This window comes from Haemaphysalis longicornis, unplaced genomic scaffold, assembly GCF_048455015.1.
Source record: "Haemaphysalis longicornis isolate Haplotype H1 unplaced genomic scaffold, Haemaphysalis longicornis Haplotype H1 scaffold_12, whole genome shotgun sequence".
Lineage (NCBI taxonomy): Eukaryota > Metazoa > Arthropoda > Arachnida > Ixodida > Ixodidae > Haemaphysalis > Haemaphysalis longicornis.
Genome location: NW_027526225.1, coordinates 74,360,703 through 74,385,872, shown reverse-complemented (window position 1 = coordinate 74,385,872; position 25,170 = coordinate 74,360,703). Strand labels below are relative to the sequence as shown.

The 25,170-nt window shown below is 46.9% G+C and overlaps 1 long non-coding RNA gene across 1 annotated transcript in view; it reads right to left on the bottom strand.

Annotated features, from left to right (window-relative positions):
- Nucleotides 1-24,853, bottom strand: part of LOC144162027 (uncharacterized) — a 47,464-nt gene extending 22,611 nt beyond the window's left edge. The window contains exon 1 of the long non-coding RNA XR_013320580.1: nt 23,994-24,853. This is a non-coding gene — a long non-coding RNA (uncharacterized LOC144162027). The remainder of the gene's footprint in view (nt 1-23,993) is intronic.
- Between the last annotated feature and the right edge of the window lie 317 nt (nt 24,854-25,170).

Sequence of the window (25,170 nt, the reverse complement as noted above, 5' to 3'; positions counted from 1 at the left end):
ATGTTGACCTGGAGAGCCGTATTCAGTTTGCGCTCAGAAACAAACAGGTATGCGCACTCGTCACACTGGATGTTGCTAAAGCGTATGACAGCGTGGAATATAGCGGACTGCTAGGCAAACTTAAAGAATGTGGGGTACCCAAGTACATTCTTTCATGGATCCAACCATTTTTAATTGGACGCAAGTTCTTTTGTTCGAAAAATGGCTTTAAATCATCGACTTTATATCAGACAAGGGGCGTCCACGAAGGCTCGGTGCTTTCCCCCATCCTATTTAATGTACTAATGAGCTCAATTCCGATAAATCAGGAAGTCTGTACTTATGTTTACGCTGACGACATAGCCTTTTTCTATGCTGCCCAGGACATTCATGTTCTTTATGAAATGCTACAGGCATATTCGTTTTCCATCGAAGGGTGGTTAACATACATAAATTTGAAACTTAACATCAATAAGTGCGCTGTCATTGTTTTTCCGGTATCTGCTCCGGTTACCCTCTGCCTGACGTATCGGGAGGCGACTATTCCTCATGTGGCGTCTTTGAAGTATTTGGGTGTAATATATGATCAGACAATGGACTGGCGCCCTCATATAAACCATATTGCGACCAAAGGGGAGCGGGCACTTGCACTGTTGAGGAGACTCAGCAATAGGAGTTTTGGAAAAAGAAGGGACACTTTACTTTTTATTTACAGGGGGTACATGCGTCCCATTTCGGTTTCGGCTGCTAACAGCAGTGACGGTTATGAGGATTTTTGAATCTCCGGAGAGCAGATATTTTTCATTGATGGTTGCTCAGACAGCACTCTTTTTCAGCTCTTGGTGGCCTCGGTACATTCGACCACAGTGTGTTTATGCCCAGACGTTACTCTCACCATTGAGTATCAATATTCCCACACTACTGACAATGCCCTGTGACGTTCCTCCTGCGCCTTTAACTTTCCATAATATTTTCCCCAGCAACGCTAAAATGCTTACTTAGCGATTTTTAACAGAAATACTCCACGACCATTTGGCAAGCTTTAAGGATTATGCAATAGTTGCAACAGATGCATCCCAGCGTGAGGAGCGAGCAGGTGTGGGAATTTTTAGTCCACACCTTAACTGGTCAGTCTCGCAGCGTTTATCTGACTGCACACCAATATTTCAAGCCGAATTCCTAGCGATAGTTCTGGCTTAAAAGCCGTACCTCCGCGGCACTTTATCGTAGCAATAATTACTGACTCCCTATCGGTTTGTTCTGCGCTGTATTCATCCGAAAATTCCGCTCTTATTCGTACATTCAACTTCCTTGTGCCTTCCCATTTGCGGGACATCTGCCTCTTTTGGGTTCCAGGTCACAAAGGGTCACAGCTTAATGAACAGGCGGATTCCTTGGCGCGATCGTCGTTAGATGGCCCTCCAGTTGACGTATGCCCTATTCCCTTCATTGTAGCAGGAGCAAGGTTTCGTACTTACCAACGCCTAGCAGGAGTGCAGGAAGGAATCATTACTAATTTTGAAGATTATGTCCATTTAAAACATAATTGGAATACCCGTTTTTGTGAATCTCGACAATGCGAGGTCACATTGACTACCTTCAGATGTCGAGTCCCCCAACTCAACTTTTATATGCACCGGGCTGGTCTAGCCTCCTCCTCCCGATGTGCTGTCTGCGGTGATCAGGAGACTTTAGAGCACTTTCTATTGCATTGCCGCGGTTTTTCAATGATGAGGCAACGTCATCTTGCAACGCCATTACGACGAATTGGCCTGCTTATTTCCATGCCCGTTCTACTATCTTTTGGGGCCATATCACCGAGACATTCCGAGGGGTGGCTCCAGCCATTCATGCTTACGTTTCCGAGACCAGGCCCCTGCCCTCTTAGCGTTGATTCTGGCATGTAGTTCTTCCGGTTCAAAAAGCTCAGTTGTTTTAATCAAAAATCCACCTATATCTTCAACCAATTCCACTTTTTTCTCTTTCTGCGTATAAATAGAGAGGTGTATTAGTTTCCGGTGTTTTAAGCGGGCGCATTAGCCCTTCTCACGCCCGATACCTGGCCAATCCCCCACGTGGGTATGAGCTAAATCGCCAGGAATAATAACAACAACAACAACAACATCAATCCAACGGAAACACCAAGTGTACCCCACGATGTGTCGCATCTACACAGGGTTCCCCTTGCGGGGAGGTGGGCGCAATTTTTATCATACCAAACTTTAATTTTATGGCCTCTTTCTTTCCGGTAATAAATTAGTATTTTGAAGTCTCATTGAATTTCAGTGATTTACCCGTGTCCAATTACGAGTAAATGGAGTAGAAGAATATTTTAGAGTAAACAATTTGACTTCAGAAAAACGAACTCTAACGTTGCTTACTAAAGAGAACTGAGAGAATAGCGGCAGCTTTCTCACCTGACAACTGCGTTAAAGTGAGTCCAAGCTTCACCGAAAGTGTGTAAAATCAATCTTCGAGACCCTAAAAAGCCCAATCAGAAACAAACAACTAACCTATGGGCCGATTTTTTTGGCACTCACTAAATGCACCTACAAACGATCTTAGTGTATACCAAAGCGTGGTAAAAGAAATAAGAACATATGTGTTCAAAGCAAAGCGCGTCTTTCTATCCCTTTCTTTTGTACGTGACTACACAGCACGGCATACAATAGCACGCGACAAAACAGCACTGCAACACAACAGCAAAATGTAAAAACAGCAGAGTGACAAAAAAGTGAAACGGTAAACACTACTAAGGCAAAACAGCGAGCCGCAAGAGTAAGGCTCTAAATACAGTTTCGTCTTCTCTATGGGAGCAGTCTGTTTTGATGTTCGCCCAACCCGCCAAACTGCTTCCGCTCAGTGACTGGCCGTGGTATCAATCAAATATTAACAGGTACTCTGGCTATACTATACGCGGAAGTGCTTTGGGCAAAGAACGTTACAGAATGCGCCCATTCAAGATGGCCGTCCTCGCTGTCGTCGTTCCGCATCGAAGGGAGCAGTTGCCCTAGATTTTACTTTCCTGGTGATAAAGTTTTCGCTTACTGCGTAGCCGGACTCACTATTATTCATTAACAGTGACTCTGGTTTTTTAGTGAGTGACACAGCTTTAGCCTGTTGATTAAAATCAGACTGATGCATCTTGCCAGGGAGTTGTGTAACTTGATGTCACCCTAACCGCCGGCCAAACCGCTTCTAGGCGGAGTCGCTGTTCATCATTATTAGTACCTACCTTTTGTCGGTTTGATTTTCTGTCACGTGGTTTTTGCCGTGTTGTTTTGTTGTCACGTGATGTTTTCTGTCTGTGCTCTTTTGTCATGAATTGCTACATTGGTGCTGTGTTGCCGCGTGCTGTTTTGAAGCCGTGCAGATATAGCCGGTATTCAATGGCGCGGCATGCATGCAGGCAACCAAGCGTGCGCCGCCAAATCTGTGGCCAAGCGTCTGTTGCCAGGTGATGTGCGCACGGCCCGCAGATCAGGCACCCCCCTTCTCCTCTATGCAACCCTGTGAGTGCGCCCACGGCTGGGCTAGAGCAGCGGCGTGCACACATTGGTGGAGGAACTTTACGTCGAGACGGGGCTGCATTGTTCTCGCCGCCGCCGCCACCGCTGCGAAGGCTGTATCAACACAGTGCGTGCCGCCGCTCTAGCCCGGCCGTGGTGCACCGTCACTCATTAGGTCGGGCTCCGCGGGATGGCGGTACTTGTCCATGCTAAGCACGACTGTGAAACACATGACTGTTTCACGTTATAAACTCTACCTCACCGAACACACAGTATTCCTTCGAGTTCAATGTGAGTGCGATTAATAACATCTCTGTTGACGCCACCATTTAGAATCCGATTGGAATGGAGCAGATGACGCACGCCGGTGTTTTTTTTATTCGGCCTGCGGCGCAGTTGCCCAAGCCGCGCCGTGTCCTTCGCGCATCGGCCATGTCTGTGGCCGTTTTCAGTGTTGCCAGGCAAAGAAATTGACCTCTAAACTTGTCAACGAAAAACACCTATATCGGGCTGAATCGTCACGGGCTATTTTCACGTCCTGTTTTCACGCAGCTCCCCTGTATTAAATTAAATGCCTTCCGGCTCTCTACTTATAAGACAGTTACTCTTGGTACACGCACTGGACGTGGAACAAAGTTGACGCTACTTCACTTGCTGTTTGGTTTCAAGTTAAGTCAACCACACGTTAGGGCTGAACATAAGTTTGAGAAAAACCCACTAAAGGAAATTTACTGCGATTTGTTACTCAAAGCAAGACGGTTTATAGGACGTGAATCGCGTTATATTAAGGACTCGTGAGAAGTACGTAGTAGTTCACGGACAGCAGGGCGCGCAATTGCATGACAACACCAGGGCATGCGCACTGGCAGCGACACATTACAAAGCCCGTGCATCACACTTAGCAATATTCTTCAGCAAGCCAGGGCTCTGTTCGCGACGATGCGTAGCCTACTCTTGTATCCTTTAGTCTCCATAGCCTAACGTATCACTCGGAAGTCTAAACCATCAACATTATCGGCGCCCACCAGCTTGAGTAATATTTTGTCAAAACATAGGCACAATTCCGCAACTTCAGGTGCGATTTAGAACTTTAGTTCGTCTGCTGCGCGCATTAGACTGACCTAAAAATACCCAACTACCTTCGTTTACAAATACAATACTTATAATAGACCAAACAGAACACTCAAAGGGAGAAATATCAAGTATTTCGAAACAAAAATAGCACTGATGGTACTCTAAACACAAGCGCAACATGGCAAAATCGCTGGCAGCCAAAAAAACAATCATCGCACTACACAATAAATACTATTACAATTACCAAAATTAAAATCACAACTGTATACACCAGACATCAACAGAGGGCGCGTGAGAAATTACCCGAATAATTCGGAAGCATACCCTGCAGCAATACTCCAAAAATATCTTTCGTCCAAAAACTAAAAAACCCTCAGCTGCATTTATTTTCAAATAGGACGTTCGTATAGTGTGAGCGTTCTTGACCACACTTCCAGTGATGAATAATTCCGCCAGACAATTCCCGTACTTCGTCTTCATCTGTACATACTCATCAGCACCAGCCCATGTGGCAGTGTTCTTCATCATCTACACACATGATCATCATCATCCTGTGTTTGGGGTGCTTGCTGCTAGTACGCCTGCATAAATGCCTTTCCTGGCCCCCGTCTTTCAATAGAATTGCGGGGTGTCATTGGATTGTTTATTAGGTATTCGGAATACCCCAAGTAGGTATTGGTTATTCGCCGAAAAATGACATCATCATCATCATCATTGTGGTCATCATCGCCCCAACGGCGCTGGTTCGCATGGTTTCCGCATCCCGAGACCTCACCCCGAAAAAGGCCGGCACAAATTTGTCCCTCATGCGAAATACCGTCTTCATCCTCGTCACGACTGTGAGCGTGTTCGCGTTCTCCCAGCTGGGGAATTTTACAGCGCTGAAGGACTTGCTTTCGGGCGAGGATCTGAAGGACATCGAATACTGGAGCCATGAACTCGGCAAGACTGCTCTACGTGAGGGCGAGCAGTATGAAGCGACGCGGCTTCCGCACAGCTAAGGCTGGGCCGTGGAAGCGCGCTGTCATGAGGACATCGATGTTCTGTTCTTCATGCACGCCTGCTCAGGAAAATGGAGACGGCGGGCGGCCGTGCGCGACACCCTCGTCGAGGAGGTGGCCGCGAGATGCTTCAACTAGGCCACCGTGTTCTTCGTGGGTCGCCGTGCCAACGAGCCACTCCTTCACGCCTGGCTCAACCTTGAGATGAACGCCCTTGTTGACCCGGTGGTGCTCCGGTTCGAAGATGGCTACAGGACCATAACTCCCAAGTGGGTGAACGGTATGCAATGGGTGGCCGACCGCAGTCCCAACGTGCCGGTGATCGTCAAGCTGGACGACGATGTCACCGTGCACCCGTTCAAGGTGAATGCCAATGCACCTGCGAACATCGACGCTGTAGCCTTCAACCAAAGCCACGCTGTAAACCATAAGTTAAGAGCGCAACTACGGAGGCTGCAGTTGCGCTTAGTCAAGAGGTTTAACGATTGACACACAGTACCGAGTTATTAAAATTTCGGTTAGGAACGTCTTTGTTTGGAGCTGGAAAATTAGTAACTAGTTCAATTTCAAATAAACCGTGAAATTCATAAAATTAAATATGTATGCAAACAGGTATGTAAACGTCCATTCTTTAACCATTTTCTGATCAGGAGCTTTCCGGCCCAGTGGTCTTAGCTGTCCATCAAATGGGCCATCTAAATCTGTTCTAACGGTTTACCGAATGGGGTGGATGTCGAACGGAGATTTTTCCAGAAGCCCAAATTACAAGTCAATTTATTTTAAAAACGCTATCCCCATCCCCATTCGGCAAGTTACGTACCCATCAAAGGAAGGCTGCCTCTTATCTTTTCTAGATCAGCCAAAACTCACTGCTCAACGCTTTGCCCCTGCCTGCAAGCGGGGCTTATTAACGGGGAAACCACTCTTGTAACAACTACTTAAGCAAGCGAGACGCTTTCACCTTCTCCTCTGATGGGAATATGGTTAGTCATACTCGGCATCCTTCTTTTTGATAGCACCACCAAAGCGTGACATCAAGGAAAACGTCCCTTTCCGTGTTGTGTGGACGCATGAGTTGCGGTAGCGTGAAGCTCTCGCCTAAAATTTAATTGGGAGGCAATAATTGGTCCACAATGCCGAAAACCGCAATTGGGGCCGGAGTCAGACGCCAGCCTCTCAACCCACGTCACTGCAGAGTGTTCCCAGAAGTGTGCGTCCCTTTGCAAAACACAAAAATGGGAAACTCTGCTAAGCGATACCAGCGCATGCGGAGAGGCACTTCGAAAGTGGAGAGTGTGTCAAGCACGTGCGCCACAGATCAGCACTGCTAACGCATCGAGTTACTTACGGTTTCTTAGTCCCATACCAACTATGAGCTCTGCCAACGCCGGATGAGTCACTTCCTGTTTTTGTTTTCATGCGCATTCATCAGTACTGCTAACGCCTGATAATCGCTTCTGGTTTTTTATTTCATATCTACGTGTCAGTATTGGTAACGTACCCGCCGCGGTGGCTCAGTGGCTAAGGCGTTGCGATGCTGAGCACGTGGTCGCGGGTTCGATTCCCGGCCGCGGCGGCCGCTTTTCTGATGGAGGCGGAAAGCAAAAACGCCTGTGTGCTCGAGATTTCGGCGCACGTTAAAGATCCCCAGGTGGTCAAAATTAATCCGGAGCCCTCCACTACGGCGCGCCTCATCGCCTGCTTTGCGTCGGCGCGTTAAACCCTACAATCAATCAATCAGTATTGGTAACGTCTGATGAGTCGCTTCCGGTTTTTAATATATGATGGGTCAGTTAGAGTTTCTTTCTGTGCTACCCATAAATCAGTAATACTAACGCCTGATGAGCTAATTCCGGTTTCTAATTCTTATACGCAAATAGCACATGAACGGCAGTTCCTTGGACGGCGTGGGCTCCGCGCGTCCTGACTTGTTTCCTCTGTGGCTACCCCCTGGTAGCCACTGCCGCTGGTGGTCCCAGGTAGTCTCTGCATGAACGTAGCCCTTTGGGGCCGTCGAAGTGAAGGTGAACGGATTGTGCAAGTCGGCCGCAGGCGCCCCACCGCTGCCGCTAGGGCCACGAAGACACAGGTTTGTGGTGCGCCTAGGATGCCGCAGCCGATGCGAAGTCGGCCCGCTCCCGCCCAGGCTTGGTAGGATTAGTTGTTGGCCTGGCCACGCCCACCTGGCTCGTTCCTTGAAGCTTACGTGCTCCTGCCGCCTCAATTGCCTCCGGGTTTCTTGCCTCTTCGTTTCTTGCCTCCCCTTCTCTTTGTGCGCCCAGCTTTTAACCCATCTGGGCTCTCTTATGGCAGACTCTCCTTGGTTTATTGCCTTTCCATGACCATATATGGTCACCACGTCACTGGTCCCCTGCGCTGCATTCTCTAATAGGATGACTAGTGCGCTGCCATATTTGACCATGATGCCTCGGCGTTTAGGTGATGGCGTTCGCTCATTGGTGCGCTGCTGGCGCGGTGTTCGAATTTGTGTTATTTGTTCTTTTTTTCCTTTTGGGGGGGGGTATTGATGCATCCCCTCCCCGGGGGTGCCCTTGACACATGACACACATACGAATACTGCTAACGCCTTATGAGTTACTTCCGGTTTTTTATTGCCTCACCCGCATATCGGCGCTGCTAACGCCTTATGATTCACTTCCGGTTTATCATTCCTACACCTCAGCTTAGCCAGTACCTGCAGGAGGAGTTCCCCCGGGAGCCGGCACTCCTGTACTGCTACGTTTTCTTTCGACAGCCAGTGGTTCGGAAGCCGGACTGCTGTTTCTTTGTGAGAACGGGCCACGCCCCAATCGACGAGTACTTCGACTACTGCTCTGGCCAGGCAATCATAATGACCTTGGACGTTATGTGAACACTCCGCAGAGCTTCGCCCTAGGTTCGCCCCCACCCCACGGTGAGAATTGCTGTCGCCTTTGCATGCAGTTGCCCGAAATGCCACACGTCTACTCGCAAAACAACAGGCTCGAAATGCTTCTTTTTCCGTATGTACCTTCGATTACTTTACTTGCCGCAGTGTACAAGTACGTATTTGCGCTGACGCGCAGTAATTTCACGCATCTGTATCTTGTTACGTATTCACTCACTCGAGTGCCCTATACAGCCCAAGGTGCTTTGCACTCAGCTACGAGGCATGAGGAAGAAACGGACGGTTCTCCGTTGAGGTCTGCGCAGATGTCTGATTGCTAATTGTGCCAGGTGGTGCTATCAAATAAAGGTGCCGTGCAAACTACACGCCCCTTCGGTTCATTAGAAAGACTCGTTTGTTCCGATAACAATGATACCAATTTTACCGAAACCTTGGGAAGAATAATGGAGATATACAACAAATGTGAAGCAGAGGCGACTCCTTTGACAATTTCTGTGCACCTTTCTGTGCCGTTACATAATCTTGTTGGTGCAATTCTTGGCCGGAGAAGTAACCCATCGTTGAGACAAATGACTCGAGCATTCGCTGCTGAGCCCGAGGTCGCGGGTTCGATTCCCGGCCGCGGCGGCCGCTTTTCTGATGGAGGTGAAAAGCAAAAACGCCCGTGTGTACGAGATTTCGGCGCACGTTAAAGATCCCCAGGTGGTCAAAATTAATCCGGAGCCCTCCACTACGGCGCGCCTCATCGCCTGCGCTGCGTCGGCGCGTTAAACCCTACAATCAATCGACTCGAGCATTTCAGCGTGTTCTCCATTTTCGTTCAATCCCGTCACTTGAGAGTTAATGTGTCGTTCACCCACTAAACAGGGTGGTTTTAGTGCGGCCCATATGACATCATCCCTGCCCATAACACACCACTGCAGTGCGAAATTTGAAAGTTGTTCATTGCATATTGCTGTTTTGCGTTAAAAATATCTTTTGTGGCTGCCACGGAGCTGAGTAAGGTACTGAAGCCTAGTTTATTCAAATTAAACGAAGTTTATTTTGTCTGGATGGTCCTAAATCAATTCACTTTGCCCTTCTTTCCACGCCCATCGCCGTTCTCGCAGTCGGTCACATTCGCTAAGGCTTTACACGCACGTCTTCTTAGTGCGCGAAAGGAAGTGTGGGTAGAAGTGGGCGAAAGCCCGTGTTGTGTTAATTTACAAGTGAATTCGGTGACGCGATATGCTCCTGCGGGGAAACCTTGGCTTCTTGTGGTAGTGCGCGTACTCGTCACTAAGTTGCACCAGACGTCGATATACGGACTGACGGGAAAACTGGTGGTTTATCAGCGTTTCGAAGTGTTTATGATGTGAGCAGCGTTGGGGGAAGGCGCCTGGCGGCGTTGAGCCATCCATCGTTTATTCTACACAGCCTGCAAAAGTTATCGGGCGGCGACTTCACTGTCCCTCAACCGTACAGAAGACGAAATATAATTCCTGCACTCCGCAAAGCACCAATCAAAGACTATAATAGGCTGCACACCGGCTAACGCTATTTACAATGTACGAAACCGGCGTTACTTATATAAAACATTAGTACAACTATTGATTCACACAACGTTACACAAAAATGTCTGTATTTGAAAAAAATCGACCATGTGTCCACTCACTTCGATGAAAACGTCGTCGCACCACTTCTCCGCAAACGCCTCTGCTCCCTCCCGCTCTCACCTCTCTCACTCTTCCCCTGCCGTCTCGTTCCTCCCAGGAAAATACGATGGTGGTTTCTTTATTAGATGCGAAGCCTCTCATGCTCGAAGCTCTGCCCTTCCCTCCGTCGTTGTTGCCCGTCGTCCGCACCCCCACTGCGCATGCCTGGCCAGGCACCGCCGATGATGATTGTTGCAGGATGCCCCTAGGGATTGGCCAACCAAAGAATCCATCCCTCCCTCGTCGTTGTCGTTGTCCGCCGTCCGCACCCCACTGTGCATCCCTGACCAGCACCGCTGATGATGATTGTGGCAGGATGCCCCTAGGGATTGGCCAACCAAACAATTCATCACGAAATAGTTTCGCGTTAAACCACCATTGTCATCTTCCCGTAGGGGAACCCTGAGTACCCTACCCCCACTGCACGTGCCTGGTTAGGCACCGCTGATGATGAATGTGGCAGAATGCCCCTAAGGATTGGCCAACCAAACAATCTCTCACGAGATAGCTTTGCGTTCAACCGCCGTCGTCATCTTCTAGTAGAGGAACGCTGAGTAGTATGCGAGACATTCCTCCTTTCCGGCATTCCCCTCCCCTCACCGAGGCTCCTCTCCCTGGTCAGCTCGTCTCTTCATGATCAGTGGGCAAGGCATCAAGAGGGCAAGGCACGAGCTGTCGCATCTGTAGACCGGGACATGTGGTTCCGCCTATGCGCTCTCTCCTAAATGCGGAGCAGATGTCGGGCCCGGCTTATCGTTATAGCTCCTCTGGGATCACGGCATCACGCACCGAAACAGGGCCTTCGAAAAGATAACTGCTGCCCCTGTTCGGGATAAAACCTGGGTCTCTTGCGTCACGAAGCTGATATCTGTCCCATCTCGCCACAGACACCCACGTTACTCACATGCTAAGGGTTTGGGCGGTCTCCGCGCTGCGCCGTTGCACGGAGGCTGCTTTTCCTTGGCCACAAAAGAGTTCCAGACAATATCAAATTTGGAAAACCATGAAATAATGCATTACTTTCTTAAATAACAAAAACTCAGTTCAGTGTCCCTTTATGGGCCTTTTATGGGATTTGCCGCCCTCTCTTGACGCTTTTCGCTATCAACGTCAGTCTGATATTGAAACAAGTCATAGGATGGCGCCCCAGCCTCTCGGGTGAATCACTACTCCGCACTTCGACCGCTTCCACGTTGAGTAGAACTGTTTTCTTTTTGCTCCGCTTTCCATTCCCCACTTTCATTTGCCCCCCTAATAAACATTTTTTCATCTTTAACGTCTTTAGATCTGGAATTACACAAGCATGCAAACATTTCTACAATTACTTTTTTCGTCTTTCCGGCCAATGCAGGACGACGCGTACGTGACTGGCGATCTCGCGCTGCTCCAGGGAGTCGGGCACGTCGACATTCATCGCTTGTACATCTTGTACATCTATGAAGCCTTTGAAGGAGAACCACACAGAAGCTGCTTTTTCGTTGACAATTGAATCGTCATCCACTGGAACGCCTTTAGAGGCGGGAAGGTCATTCAACAAGCAGTGCTGACCCTGGACGCACGCATGTACTAGTCTGGCCTGCTCTGGACCCGATTGGTGCGCGCGGGAGAGCGGCTGAAATTATCATGCAGGCGGAAGCCCCTCGACTAGGAACGTGCTTTTCAAGAGACAAGTGCTGTGCTGGCGAAACGCAGCAGAATGAGAAAGTGCAATAATTCCTCCGCCGTCTTCATAGAGCATATTGAATTTTCTCGAAGGATTTTCTAGACTCTGAACCAAACGAGCATAGTTCGGTGCTTGATATTGCTCATGTTTATATGCTGGCCTCCATGTAAAAATACATCGGCAGTGAATACGTACGTTAAGCCACACTGTCATCCCCTGGAGCATACCTTGTGTGAAAAAGGTATTATGATCCCTACCCATACAGAATCTTGTTGCTGACCGGTAGGTTGACACACGAAAGCGATTTCGGTCCACTCCATACGGGAGAGGAGCGTCGCATCCGCACACAGTGGCGTTCCTCGTACAATCACTTTATTTTAGCAACAAACATCATCGTACCTTATTTGACGGCAAAGTATTACGGTGCTAGCTGTGGGCAGGAATTTTTTGGCTTGGTAAGTTACAGAAATACACGACTAGGAAGATACTCTTAGGGGCTTTTGAAATTAGCAGCACTTCAGTACCACACGTCAGGAATATCGGAAACACTTTTAGGATCACTGAATATGTCCCCAAAACGTGCTCATTGCCCGGCGTGTTGACCTAAACCCTAGCTTTAACAGTGCGTTAGATCGACAGGGCCCACCGGCGATGACAGGCAGAATTTTATTTGCTGTCCTTGATGCAAGCTTGAAGAGCTAGAAAAATTGTATTTTTTTCGTTAAGAAAAAGAAATGTTGAAACTTTATTGTCCTCTGAGAAATTATTCGGGGCCTGCACTTTTTTTTAGTTCTCACTACCTAGTAGTAAGACTTATGTCCAACAAAATCAATTTCAAGTTGCTACCCGAAAACATTAGCAAAAGCTTATCGCCGGATGTGAATATCGGATCGAGCTTGCTCCTTTCAATGAGCGCTGAGTTTTTTTATTTTCTTGATGAAAGAAAAAAGGAAAGAGAAACACCGGCGCAGTTGGTGTTTCTGTTCCGTTGCCAGTGGAGCAAGTGGGGGAAAAGAGGACGTAGGGAAGAACAAAATGCTCCTAGAAAACGGGGGTGCCGGCAATGACGGAAAAGGACATTCATTCAGCCGGGGAAGAGAAATGGGAGGAAAGGTATCAAAAAACGCCGATTCCGCTCAATTGCTAGAAAGAAGTAAAGAATGAAGGCGAAGGCTAAATTGCGGGTTTTGGGGCTGTACTGGTCGTTTCTCCAGGCATCGTTCCATTCCGGCAATGTTTCTTCTTCTCGGCACTTCGCCTATCCCTGTCGGAAAGGGTGATACGAGAGAATGGAGGGTTCTCCAATTTCGAGGATTCTAGAACCTGTTTGGAAGCCTCATAAAAACAAAAAAAACTCCATTTTTGTATCAGGGAGCATTAGGTTAATGGCGGAAGTAGATCGGACCAAAATGTCCGAAGCACTTTTGCCTCTACTTGGAACAAAAAAAAATTTTTAAAAAAGTTTTTTTTTCCTTTGTACTAAGTAGCAATTACTGTGAACAGTCTGCTAACATGAGGGTCCGCACCCAATTTTTTTTCCGGAACTTTTGAATGGGATTTTTTTCGAAACTTCTCTCATTCGTAAATTGTCCTCGTTATCGAGTGGCAGCGAAAAATTCGACGTTTGCTTTAGGGTAATAACACAAGCTATAAAAGTAGAGCGCGACACATTCTCGATAATTAAGACTCCGATAACACTGACGACACCTCTCAATGCCAATCACAATCGAGTTCAAAGATAATGGTCCCGCTTCGCTTTCATTTGTTAAGCTTAATAGCAAGCAAAACTGTCACATGAGCAAGCCTTTTTCTCTTTTACGATATCAATAACAGACCTGTGTTGTCTTTGTTATCGCCCTTACTAGTATAAAACGACAAATGTTCTCAGCAGCTCTCTTCAACGCCCTCCACTCCCTTTTTTTTCTTTTTTTGCTTGCTTCAAACTAGAAGGGGCATCTTCTCTCTCGCAATGGAGACTGCATCGTCGGATAGGCCGCACAACGTTCATAATGTAATTCATGGCAGTACTTTTTTCGTTGCTTTTGCTTAAGATATTATACGCAAAAAAAACTTTAACAATCACGTTTAACACTAGCGCTTGCGCCTCTGAAGCTACGTGTTAAGAAAACTCTGGACCCCTGTGCAAAGCGACGGCGGAACACGTAAATACGAAATTTAATACTTGTCCAACTCCATGGTGATGTGTCTTTCAGTGCTAACGTTTAAAGAAATCCTGCAGGATTGCTAAGGTGCAAGCCTTTCGCGACTTAATGCAAGCTTCGGCGATTTTTTAGTCAATAAATACAATTCTTGGAGGTAAGAGCGCAGGTTTTTTCACGTAGAAAGTTCGGCGCGTCTATGTAAGCAAATCTTCTGTTGTATGTGTGCCTGCTACAAAAGCATTTCCCACCTGAAAACAGAATACTTCGCTCGCGCGGTTTTTTCTTGCCCTCCAGCCGACAATTGGGAAAATGACGCAGTCGGTATCTGGACATCCCTGAATAATCGAAATAACCCAGCCGTCGCATTAACAATTAAAAAAAGCTTTTGAGGAAATCCAGCAAGATAAAACAATTCAATATTTCTTCAATTCGAGTACCAATGGCTTCATGGAACCAATCTCTGACTCAGACGGAGCTCGCACAGCCTACAGGCCAAATGGTATTATTATTTGTAGTAGTAGTCGTAGTAGTAGTAGTAGTAGTAGTAGTAGTAGTAGTAGTAGTAGTAGTAGTAGTAGTAGTAGTAGCAGTAGCACTAGTTGTAGTTGTGTGGCATTCGGTATAGTTTTTTTTCTTGAATTTTCTTATCTAAGCTTGCACATGATACGTGACTTAGTACAAATCGCGGGCCATCTCCACTAACGTGAAACCGGGGGAGGGCCGAAGCATGCAGTGTATAAGTGTATTCTTGGCGCCTTGGTGTTTTTTGCCCACGAAAAAGGAGCCGTTGAGGAGTTGAGGTGTACAGCTTTGCTGAAAGACTCGTTGCTTGGAAACGCGAAGCGTTGTGGCGCGAGGCGTTGGAAAATGAGTGTCCCGGTGGGTCCTTTTAATGCGCGTTACGTACTAGCGCGAAGCGTAAGAAAAAGAATGCCTCGGTGTATTAGTACCGTGACTACATAATACAACGACGACATGAGACGACGACAACGCGAGACGCCCCTAAGGGGCTTTGCCCCTAAAATCATAGTAATAGACGTAGTTGTAGTGTGGTAGTAGTAATAGCACTACGAGCAGTAATAATGGCGGTAGTGCAGTAGATTACTCAGGTAAAATAACTCATCAAATTACCACCTTGGAAGATAAAAACTTGTTAGGAGACCTATTTCACTACAAGTGATAAGATTTACACATGGGTAAATCAAATTGAGGCAACGCGTAATTTCCAAAACAGGATAATTATATTCTAGCAAATTTTTCATGACTATTCTTAGATACTCTAAGCCTTAAAGTAAACATTTCCCAACAAAAAACGTTGCAAGGCATCAGGCCGCGTTCGCAGCCACATCGCTGATAGTATGTAAAAGCGCGTTCATTTTTTCAAGGTACAATTTCGTCTTTAAAAGGCACTGCTTTAAAGTCTTACCTTTTGTGTTACTGCTGCTGGAATTCTTTTATAAACTAGTTTTATATTTGTTTTTTCTGGTACTGACACCGGCTGCTGAGCAAATAAATACTGATCACTGTTGAGTGTCCATCAGCAGGATTTTGTTCCTTTGGTCTTTATGTCGTTCTTAATCTATACTTTGTATCCGCAGCCGACGAAAAGATGATGGCTCCTCAATGGTAGACTCTTGGTCTTGGTGAGATTTGTGTCTATAGTCGGCTTGTGCCTTTCAGCACCCGAGCAGACACGCTTTTGTCGATAAGGGAGGCTGAGATCGAATTCCGTTTCTTCCGCGAGAGATTGACTGGGGTTATTGCACTGGCTCTATGAAATCCCCCAAGGCATTCGTTCTCCACTCGGTGTTCCGTCGCCCGAATTTCGATAACAACAGAAGACATTTTCGCTGCTCTCCTGTAGAAAACGCAAGAAAAAAAACAAAAAACGACGAATGCTTCAGCGGAAACATCGGCTTCCACGCCACAGATATCAACTAAGTCGAGCCACAGACAATATTATGCGACTGGACACAAAACCCTGCCGTACATGCGTGTTTTTCGTCTGCTGTAAACGGAAAGCCTTGTCTAGCAATCGTTAGCTACGGTACTGTGGCGTGCATCGATTGGCGCTATGAATGACTCCTTGTGCAACAGGAAGGAGTTTGCCTCGCCAGATAAAAAACAAAAATATGTTCTCGCCGTATGTGCCACGCATAGACATCGAAACAAAATTAACTGAACACTAACGTGTATCGAAAAGATGTTTCCGTGACGAACTTTAATAAGATAAATATCGAATCCATGGTGTCTATACAGATGCAGCACCGTGGAAGGATTGTCATTTCTTAACAAGGAGCGCGAGTCAAAATTAGGCATCCGAATTTTAATGGTACCTCAGAATGAAGAAGCGCATTGCCAGTAAAGAAAAAAATTACAGTCATTCTTTCATCGGCGAAGTATATAGTAGCTCTTGCAATCGATAGGCTATGGAGGTATTTTTTTGGCGCAGTGTAACTATTAAAATCACTCCTTTACAGCCGTCTTTTGAACAATAACTTACATTTGCGTCCGTCTATAGCGATAATTCCGTTTTATTTATTTATTTCGCTGTTTCAACGACTACACACTTTTACCGGCCACAAGCACAAGTGTTCGGCTCAATAAAAAAAAGCACAGCTCGCACTTAGAGCGAACAAAACGAATGGAATCTGTGGCGTTATGAGTGGACTCCCCTTTTTATTGAACTTCACGTTTTTCGTTATCTCGGCAACGAAAGGCGAAATAAGGTCGCACATAATAAGACAACGAGTCCCAAAATTTACTACCCCATCCGGTATTTTGAGGCGCTTCACTAGGTTTGTGAAAGAAAAAAAACACACTTTTAGGCTAACCAAAAGTTTTATCCCGGTTTTGCTAACAAAAGACGAGAACAAAACACAGACCGAAAAACACGACGAGCCCAACGTTTCTTAAACGTGCACACTCGTTTGCGAAACCATGCTTAATATGCGGAATACCGATTTGTCCAGAATGTTAGACTGACCAAATGATATATTTTTTTCTTTAAACAGCAACAGTCGTCGCCTTGCAGATAATTATTTTCTGGTAGAGCTGATATGACAACGCACAATGAAGGAAGCCAACACTGCGCCTGATAGGTGCGCATTTGATTCATTCTCTTCAAGAATTTGTCTCCACAGCACAGCTGTTTAGCAATTCGTTGATTCCGGCGTTACACAAAACTCGGTATAGCAGTATAGAGAAAAGAAATCACCAGCACCGGCAGAATTAGGTCCTGTGTGTCGTATATTACACAGTCACAGTTTTCTTACCCACTCTTCTACGACCGTGAGTTAGTACCGTGGGGACAAACGGCTTTCTCGCTCGGCTGCGACTACGGCTCGCTTTCTTCAAAAAGGCAGTTATTCTAATTTTTCTCAAATATTCAATTCCACCGCTATGCTTCAGTTATTACAAGCGCTTCGCTTTCAAGAGAATTTTGACTGTGTGCCATCATTCGTTCGAATTATGGCTTACTATCGTCAATTCAGCGTCAGGCAAGCATCTGCCATCATTGCCCAGCGTGCCTGACAATTTTTCGCCAACACCTTTTCAAAAAGGTAGCTTTTGTCATTTTCTCGAAACGTTCAATGCCACTGCTATGTCTCAGTTGCTACAAGCGCTTCGCTCTCGAATAAATTTCGGATTGCTGCAACTATTCATTCAGGAAATGCCTTTCAATCATCATTTCAGCAGTCAAGCTTGCCGTCACGCCAGCATATGTTTCGGAAACTATCGTTTTCGCTCCTGTTCTCCGTCTTTACGGTCCACCGGAGCACCAAGGTATTCTACCTAAACATACAGACGGCATAGACAACGGAGTAAGCAAAGTGTGAAAATGTTTCTCAGTAGAACACAAAGGAAAAAGGAAAAAAAATGCCTGGGGTTAGCTCACCTAACCCTGTATGTGCAGAGCAAACATTTGGCTTAGCCAGTCTTCGATTCACTTCATTAACCTTTCATTTAGCTGTAACTGTTAAAATATTTCAAAAAAATTGGGCCCATCTCCCCGCGAGGGGGACTCGAGTAAATGCGTCGCATAGGGGGTGGGTGTATTGCGTTAACGTTTAGTGTTTGGGGAGTTGGTAGTGAATGCGTTCTATCAGCAGCTTCTTGACGTAGTTTGAATGAGTCAAGGATATCAGGCGCGTTCGTAGCCTCCCATTCTGTGTCGGCTTTATGGCGCAGTGCTTAAAGCACCATGTACATTGCGTTCCGCCCGCAGGGTCGAGGGATCGAAACCAGGCGACGGATAGTATTTTTTTTATATAGTGTAGGGGGAGGGGTGCGGACAACGACGGTGCGGACTACGACGGACGTCAACGCGGGTGACATCGTGAGTTACTGAAATGCTCTGCATTTAAAAGCCTGTGTTTTTTACGGTGGACGTCCCGCTGGCGGCTTTTGTCGAGCCGAACTGCTGGCCGGGCGATATCCACTGGGTGGTCAGACGCCCCTTGCAAACGATGGCTCAAAGCGTCCAGCGCCTACGCAACGCTTGAAGGAGACTGCCCGGTCTCCCTCTTCCTCACGGCCAAGCTCGGATGCACAGCGGCGAGTCACATGGTCAAGCGCGATCCAGGTGCGGAAAGCGCATGCACCAAGCCGAGAGTGGCGTCGGCAGCGGCGAACGCGGCCGCCGGCGGAGTTCGGCCCGGTGAGCCATGTGATGCATTGCCAAGGATACGGCGCAAGTGCGGTTAAATGTAAGTAAGATTTGCCGCGACGGCGAAGCAGCTTGACGAAATTAGTACCGCTGTGCTTTAAACCAACTATAAAGGCTAGATAGAACGGGCCTCTAAAATGCGAATTCTCTTCGATGTCCGGGTCGCTGGCTGCAAGGGAAGCGTTTCGGCACGCAAATGGCGGTGGAGAGATAGGGATCGGCTGCTAGTTTTTCGGACCGCAATCGTGTTCCTTTCGGCACAGAGCACATTGCAAGACACACCACTGATGAGCCAACATAGCCCGGATGAATAAACACTTCATAAACTGTAGGACCAGAGTATAACTCATTTGTTGCATTCCTGAAGTCGACCCATGCAGTTGTCTCCGTGTTGGTTCAAAAACAATGCTTTAATTGTAGCCGAGCTCACTGCCATCTCTTTTTATGCGTACCATAAATTTTCAGAATTGAGGAGGTGGAAGTAGAATAAGAATATTGCAATTGCGGGATGAGTGGGGGTCTCGACATAGAATATTTTATTTGAAACATATCCATTAATAAATGCTGTTAAACGGAAACCGAAATCAAAATAAAGGTAACACAGATATATAATTAATATGTTTTTTTTTAATTACGGTTGAACATAGCGGAAACGTGAACACAAGTGCCGCTGCAACTGGCTATAACGTGCAACTTGCACCTGGTGTTAATAAATGGTCTGGCGTGCCCAACGTCTTCCCTGGCAACTTCTGGATGGCGCTACTCGTCCACACTTGGTGCGGTGGTACCACTTGACCAAGAAGCGTGTGGGTTAAGCACGAGTGGTTGATTCGATGCCAACATTAGCGGTGCCTCAAAAGGACATGTTTTTATTCACAAAGCGTCAATACTGATCATAGATCTCATGAACAAAGTTTTTCTTGGTGTTCCGGAGCTGCTAAGGACGTGGGAGTTCGGGAAAGCGCGACTGATTTGATCGCAACTTACCAAACCACTCGATACGCGGTTGTTGCGACTGGCCACCCGAGCGCAGTCACCGGTGTAGCGATGTTGCCTTGCTCCGTCCGCTATCGACGCGGCGCAGAGCAGAGCGACGAAGTTCTCGAGCCGACGAAGAGTTCAAGTAACATTTATATACAGTATATACAGGGTAAGCAAACGTTACATAACTCGCACAAAGGCGACAGCACCCCTTTCACTCGGTGCTTCCGAAGAGACTGGTGCCGGAGAGAAGCCGCCGAGGAATGCCGACGATGAGAGCCTCCGGGCTTCTTTTATACCCCGGGAAGTTCGTTGGGGCCCCGAGAAGTTCGAATAGCTCCAATCAGAGCTCTCGCTGCCTGAAGTTTGAATTCCGACGAATGGTAGCGAAGCGGTGAGTCAGCTGCGCCGCCAATGGGGAAAGGGAGGGTGATGCGCCCGCCGTCTCCGTGACCTCGCCTCCGGGCGTAGCGACATGCCCTTGTTTGGTTGTTCTCCGATGCGGGATTCGGCCGCGCCGCCGCGTTCTGGGATGCGGGAATCGGCCGCGCCGCAGCGTTTCGAGATGCAGGATTCGGCCGCGCCGCAGCGACGAAAGGGAGAGGCGTGACTCAGACTCGCTGTCGGCGCGTCGCCTCGTGCAACGCCTTTGGGCCAGGCGCTCTGGCACAACACGGTATCCTTGCATTCGGTTGCTTCTACACCTCTATACGTCACTGCTGATTCGCGTGCTACCGGTTTATCGTCACGCAAACAGCGTCGCTGTTTGCGTCACGTTTGATTGGCATTGGGTAAGCGATTTCTCAGCAATCAACGCATCTTTCGGCGTCGAATCAACGCCTAAGTTGATATGGGAACGTCAGACTTTCATTCATTCATTCATTCATTCATTCATTCATTCATTCATTCATTCATTCATGTTTTAGTGCGTGTCCAATACACCATACAGGCTCCTACATTGGTACACAAGTCACATAGTAAAATGTGATAAAGTGAAAATTCAAAACATCACCAAGTTAGTATAGCTACAAGCAAATGCCGATATCGCGAGCACGGATTTATCAGTGAAATAACCGTGCATGGAAGGCAGAACCGCAAGTCATGGCATTAGAAGCATATTTGTTAAGGTACGAGTAAAAACACTTTGAGGCATGAAGAAAGAAATCAGTATCTGTTGACATACGATTGCACAGATTTTGCAGGCGTTCAGCAGGTGATTTGCTAAGTGGCATACTGGGGGCAAACAACGTACAATGGTGCGTGAATCGCTGAGGGACATGTAAATTGACGCTGTGCAGTAAATCGGGAGCGTAAAAATGACCATTTAGTATCTTATAGAAACATATGGCGTCACGATAACATCGGCGACTTTCTAGGTCCGTGATGCCTATTATATTTAAAAGAAAATGGTATTCATAATAAACCTTACGTTCGAAATGTCTGCCATAGACAATTTGAACCAGGTGCTTCTGGACTGATTCTATTAGGAGGGAATACGTTTTTGGGAGCTGGTTCCGAACAACGGAACCAAATTCCAAACGCGATCTCACCAAAGAATAAAACAAGTGGATGATGGTATCCGGGCATTTGAAATTGCGTGTGAGGCGCGAAATTACACCCAGTAGTTTAAAACCGGTGTTACGAAGGGACGCAACATGCGGTTTGAAATTAATATGACTATCAATAAGTAGTCCTAAATCGTTGATAACGTTTACTCGAAAAATAGCTTCGTTGCCCACCTTGTAAGAAAACAACACTTGCGCCTTCTGCCTCGATAGAGTAATGATTTTGGTTTTAGACGTGTTTAAAGATAAACAATTTTTCATACACCAGCTCCGCGCCGGAGCATCAACTCGCGCTGGTGCAACGAGCCACGGATGCAGCGCAGGCCCGCGGCCTCCTGGACGAAGGAGGCTGACCACACCCCTTTCCCGACCCCTTGAGCTCAGTAAAGAACGTTTTTCACCACCACCACCACCACTGCAAAATGGCACAAATATCCTTCTGCAGGTTTACACAGTCCTCTGTTGACTGAATTTTTGAAAACAGCTTCATATCATCCGCGAACTGAAGTACTTTTCCGTAATTTACACAATTGACAACATCATTTATAAAAATAAGAAATAACAGTTGGCCCAATACCGACCCTTGTGGCACTCCGGAGGTCGGAACAAAGGGTATGGACAAAATATCATGAACACGGATATAATTTTGGAGCGTAGATAAAGAACTGAACATCCATTTACAGAGCGTGGGACAGAAGCCATAGCCTTTTAGCTTTTGTATGAGTAATTCATGATGGACTCTGTCGATGGCCTTTGATAGATCAAAGTAAATGCAGTCCACCTGACCTCTTTTTGAGACCACAGGGGACAAGGGGACACGTTTGTCAGGAAGGATCAGAGGTTAGTTTCAGCAGATCACCCCCTCACAAAGCCGTGCTGTTGAGTTGTTAACAGCTTGGAGAGATGAGCAGATAAGCGCCTGCACAAAATTCTTTCAAAAACCTTCAAAAAGCCACAAAGCAAAGAAATCGGGCGGTAGTTGGACGGGTTACAAGCATCACTTGTTTTAAAAAATGGGGCGACTATGCCTTTTTTCCAAAGTTCTGGAAAGACACCAGTGCTGAGCGAAAGATTAAAAACATAGGCCAATGCAGGGGCGACAAGCGAGCAACATCCTTTGATGATGATCAGCGGGATTTCATCTTCTCCCGCAGACCGTTTAGGTCTGAGCTTGTTTATCGCGGCTATGACGTCAGAGGCGGTTATAGTGAAAAGGGAGCAGGTATCACTACTGGCGTTTTGATACGTATCTCCTGCACGCAAATCAGGGCAACACTCGTGCGCTAATGGCAAATAACATTCGCTTAAAAGGGAGGAAAATGTGTCCGCAACTTGTTTCGGTGAGGACAGATAGGCGAGTTCCAGAATTAGTGCGCACGCGCTAGGAGATGTCGTGCGAAGATTGGCGCGTGTGGTCATGCACATATTTCCGAAAGCCTTTGAATCGGAGCTCAAGCTATGCTCCGCTCGTCTTTCGTTCATAGCTTTATCACGCTGCGTTAGCTTTTTTAACAGAGACCGCAACGCCCTGAACTTTGCGTACCAAACAGTCAACCCAGTTTTCTTGAAACGACGGTGAAACGTTTCCTTCTTGCGCAATGCTGTTTTTAATTCTTTAGAAAACCATGTGGGATAATGGCCAGAAATAAATTGCCTTTTCGGGATGTGCTGATCAATTGCCTTCTTAATAAGCGTGGAGCGTTCGGTCGCTGCTTTGTCTGCATCGCTTGTCGCATAAACTTCAGACAAAGCGTACGACTCAACTTGTTTGTAGGGACTAAAATAATTGCCTTTTGTGTAACAATAGACAAGCTTAGAGGCTAGTACACGTTGGTAAAAAGTTGCATTAAATGTGACCACGACAGGCGGGTGGAAGGAATCAATGTTGACAAGAGATTTCGTTACAGCTTCCATACTTCCGATACAAAAATTTGATAGCATAATGTCAAGGGTGTTACCAGGTACATTTTTTAAATTATTGTATTGAATCAAGCCACTAAAATTGATAAAAGTCAAGAACCAAGAGGCCTTGCTCACCGTCACACAATCACAGTCATCTGTAGTATCAAGCAACCAGTCAACCTTGGGAAGGTTGAAATCACCGTAGAGTTGCACACGATGTTTACTGAAGTCAACTTTATCAGATAGTGTGCTAAAATGTGTAATAAAAGATGAGCTGTCGAATTTGGGGGGAAAATCATAATTACCCATACGGTAACTGCACCGGTTCGCCTGGATCTCGACCCAAACACACTCATCATAGGCTTCAAGATCATGCCTACGCGTAGCCTTTACCGCGCCTGAGACGGCTATAAGGACACCTTAGTTACGATCACGACGAAATACAGTATAGCGATCTGTAAAATATAGGGAGTCGGATAGGTCTTGGCATAGCCATGTCTCCATTAGGCAAATTATGTCAAAGCAGGAAGCTACAACATTGCCATAAAATTCACTGGCCTTAGTACGTAGGCCTCTGACAATTTGATAATAGACCGATGTGGCTGATCTAGTGTCCATGACTGGCATTTTAAGCTTCTACAACACGGGACTCATCAAGTATACCGAAGAATTGGTGGAATATAGAGCCCTCGGGCCAAACATCGGGGGAGTTAAAGCGGCAAATGCCTCGTCATCACCAGAAAGGTGCAATGAGGCGTAAGAGTCATACTTCATACGCAGCTTCACGCACTGGACTGTTGTCACAAAGGAGAGGTCTTAAGTCTTTAACGTCTTCAATCGACGTTCTCAGATCAAGCCTAGAGACGAATAGAGCTTTGGAAATGGGTTTTTGTGGTAAAGCCTTTACCTTGGACAACTTGGAAGTTCCAGATGACGGCGTTGCTCGACGTCGGTACTTCACCACCTTGAAACCGCCTTCCGTAATGTCTGTCGGCGAAGTGCCACCACCACAACCACTGGCAATAACACTGCTTGCACAACCGTTACCACCGTCGACGACGACATTCGAGTGGTCAGTATCGACGCTGGCGTTCTTTGATGATGGTGCCTGACGGTGCTTGTTGACGTTATGTTGGCTTATTCGATTCGAAGCACCAGCGCTGTCTGCGTTGGAGGGGTGTGGGCACGATGCAGTCCTCCGACCACCCACATCTACTTTCGATAAGGGGCGTGAAGCCAGTGGAAGCAAAGGTGGAAAGTTACCGCGAAGTTGCAGCAGCTCCGAGCGCAGGTGACTGTTTTCAGCTTTCAAGCGTTTAACTTCAGTTTCCAACAAATCAAGCCTGTTTAGGATAGTCGAGAGCTCACTGATGCGGTCGACGGTACTTAGCTTTCCAATTTCAGCCAAGTTGCTTGTTGGGTGCACTTCCGATGAATCAAATTCGGTCCCTTTGTCCGCTGAAGGTGATACGGACGAATGCCTTGCGCACGATGAACACTTGTAAGTACGAGCTTTGGCCAGACTCCATGAAGAAATTATATTCTTCCGGGTGAACGTTTATACATTTGCAGTGAAAGTGTCGTTCGCAACTCAAACACTGCAAGAATTGCTGCTTGGCGTAAAAGCGAGCGGCGCAAGAGCCACACCCATCCTTCGGCGAAGCGTTCCTTGAAGCCGTGTTATCTTCCGCTGTAGCCATCGGTTCTTTAGCCATGATGCCAAGCGAGCGCGTGAGCATGCGTCCGCTCTCATTCAGTGCGCAACCAACCAACCAACCTTCTTTTTGCCTTCAGTGTCGCTTTAAGGGCAACACTTCGTGTGGAATATACTGTTGGGCTAGTTGGTGCATATCGCTTCAAATAAAGGAGTGCTACCTTTGCTCAAATTCTTGTTGAGTTTTATTGGATATTTTGTTGAATTTACTCAACAAATATGGTTGAGTATCCAAAATATTACTGTTTTAATTATGTTGGGGAATTGTTGAGTTTTTCAGAAAAAGTGGCAAGCGTGGTTTCATTGATTTTGGGTTGAATTTATTGCGTCGAATTCCCGTTGAGGTCCTGTTTATATTCAACTTATTTCG